This window comes from Fukomys damarensis, unplaced genomic scaffold (genome assembly GCF_012274545.1).
Source record: "Fukomys damarensis isolate Sample0158 unplaced genomic scaffold, DMR_v1.0_HiC HiC_scaffold_2, whole genome shotgun sequence".
Classification (NCBI taxonomy): domain Eukaryota; kingdom Metazoa; phylum Chordata; class Mammalia; order Rodentia; family Bathyergidae; genus Fukomys; species Fukomys damarensis.
In genome coordinates this window covers 59,253,086-59,255,585 of record NW_022900914.1, presented here as the reverse complement: position 1 = coordinate 59,255,585, position 2,500 = coordinate 59,253,086, and the positions used below count along the sequence as shown (strand labels likewise).

Sequence of the window (2,500 nt, the reverse complement as noted above, 5' to 3'; positions counted from 1 at the left end):
GAGCCCAACAATAAACTATTTTTGTTAGTTTCCCCCAAACTCATTCAACAAGGGAGGAAAAAAAGATGAACATAAGTAACTATATACTGCTCAGAATGTAGTAAATCCTAGGAATATTTTCTGGAAAATACTGCCCTAGACAAGTCAAATGAGTCTGGGTCATATGATACACCACAAGCTAAAGCTTAGCCTTGGTAATTTAGCAAGACTCTGTCTCATAAAAAAGGGGAGGGGGCTGCAGAGCTTCAGATCTTGGAACTGCGCTGTGAAAAGCTATGATCAGAATCCAAGAAAGCATCTAGAGGCCCAGGGATCAGGGTGTCCAGTGTAGCATCAATGCACAAAAAAATCCCAGGTTGAGTCACTACGCAGCTTAAGACTTTAACAATAACAAAACACAACACAGGATGAGATGGCTTTATCAAAGGGCATTGGAAAGACATTCTGCCCAGAGTTCAGCGCATTCTCAGGGAATATACACACGGATAAATTGTGTGTGTGTGATATTTAGCAGTCTGATGAATATTTGGAGGAACAGTATTCTCATACATTAATCATTCAAATGCAAATTATGACTTCAGAGGAAAATAATCTGCCAATTTATATAAACTCGTACTTTAATCAATACCCCAGCTTTTTTTTTTTTTTTTTTTAACTTTTTGAGACAGGGTCTTGTTAAGCTGCCTTGGCTAGGCTCGAACTTGTAAGCTTCTTGCCTCAGCCTCCTCAGTTCTGGGATTACAGGTATGCATCAGTGTACCCAGCTTAAGATATCTTTTTGAGGTATGTAACCAGACCTGGCAAGTTCCAGGATTGCTACTGATCAGTTACCACGCAAGCAGATCCCGTCTGTGGTTCTGACTCCCTCACGTGGAAGCAGTGCCCTCTGGCAATGGGCAGGCAGTTAGTTACTGACCTCACTGAGATACCACAGAGGTAAATTCCTCTCTTGAAATTTCCTTTGTGGAGCCGTAAGTAACCTGCATGAGTATTCCACTTCATCCTCAATGATTCTGTTGTGGGGCAAAACTCCTGGGATACTGGTGACAAAACTGTGATTTGGAAAAATGAAGTACAGTGGTACCTTGGTTTTTTCAGGAACTTAATTTGCTCCACGAGTTTGGAAAAGATGGCCACATTTGTATCTGTGTGGGGAGATAGCCGTGTACCTGCACAGTCTGCCAATGCAGAATTTGCAAACAAAAACAAAACTTTGCCAAATGCTTTTGTTTGCCAATCAAACTATTTGCAAAGAAGTGTTCATGAACCAAAGTACCACTCTATGTTGTTGACGGCCCAAACTTACTAAGCAGCAAAAGCGAGGCTCTAGATTAGAAGCCTTCAAACACAACATTGCATAATATTGTTACTTAAAACCCCACATGTACCACTCATTGATTTTTAAAAAACGTTTAAGACAAAAGAAATAAGTAGAAACTATATCCCAATGAGTTGCAACATACATTGTTTCAGAGATAACGATACTTTTAAATATTTTATGGTTTTGGGCCAGAGATTTAGCTCAGTGGTTCCACCACCTGCCTTGCAAGCACAGGGACCCGAGTTTGATCTCCCTGGTACAGAAAAAAAAAATTATGGTTTTTACTTTATATTACTCTCTGTTTCATTAAAACCCAAATTAGTCAAAGTCCCTTATTTGTCAAGTCTGAGATGCTACCTGTTACTGCTATTTAAAAAACTCTCTTATTTTCTTAGTTTTGGGCAGAGTTTTATATTCAATTGCTAACTTGTTTTAGAAGTAAGCACTCTACTCCTTTCAGTAGAGCAGTTTATTTTGTGTATTCACTGTTATTTACACTGTGCTAAACTAGTTTTTAAACTGTCACACTTTTGGGTGCTACAGAATTTAGATCTAGCTTCCTTAGAAAATCACTCCTGTGTTATTAAATCATCTTCTGTACTTTTTACTATTGCATAGACTGAAATTGGCAATTAAGGGCATGCAATGCTAATTATGTTAATATATGTGCCTCATAAGACCTATATATGTAATGATATGTTGTCTAATCTTTGGGTAGCATGGGAAAGGAAATTCATATTAGGCAATGATATATATCTTGAGAACAAGATGACCAGAATTCTCACTTTATTTAAAATGATTATTCTTCATATTCTTGGGGAAATGATAAGCATGCATTTTTTTTGTTTGTTTGAGACAGGGTCTTGCAATGCAGCCCATGCTAGCCTCAAACTCACAGTGATCCTCCTGTCTCAGCCTCCTGAATATTGGGATTATAGGTGTGTACCACCATGCATGGCTGAGCATGTGGTTTAAAACAGAGTTGGAGTTGGTGGGAGTGCAGACTAGTGCAACCACTATGGAAATCAATATGGAGATACCTCAAAGAGCTTGGACTGGAGGTTCCATTTGACCCAGCCATCCCTCTGTTGGGTATCTTTCCAAGAGAACTAAAAGAATCATATCACAGAGAAGTATGTGCACCCATGTTTATAGCGGCACAGTTTGTAATAGCTAAAT

General features: G+C 38.8%; 1 protein-coding gene across 1 annotated transcript in view; it reads right to left on the bottom strand.

Annotated features, from left to right (window-relative positions):
- Kcmf1 (potassium channel modulatory factor 1) overlaps positions 1 to 2,500 on the bottom strand; it is a 29,714-nt gene that overhangs the window by 4,886 nt on the left and 22,328 nt on the right. The window lies entirely within an intron of this gene.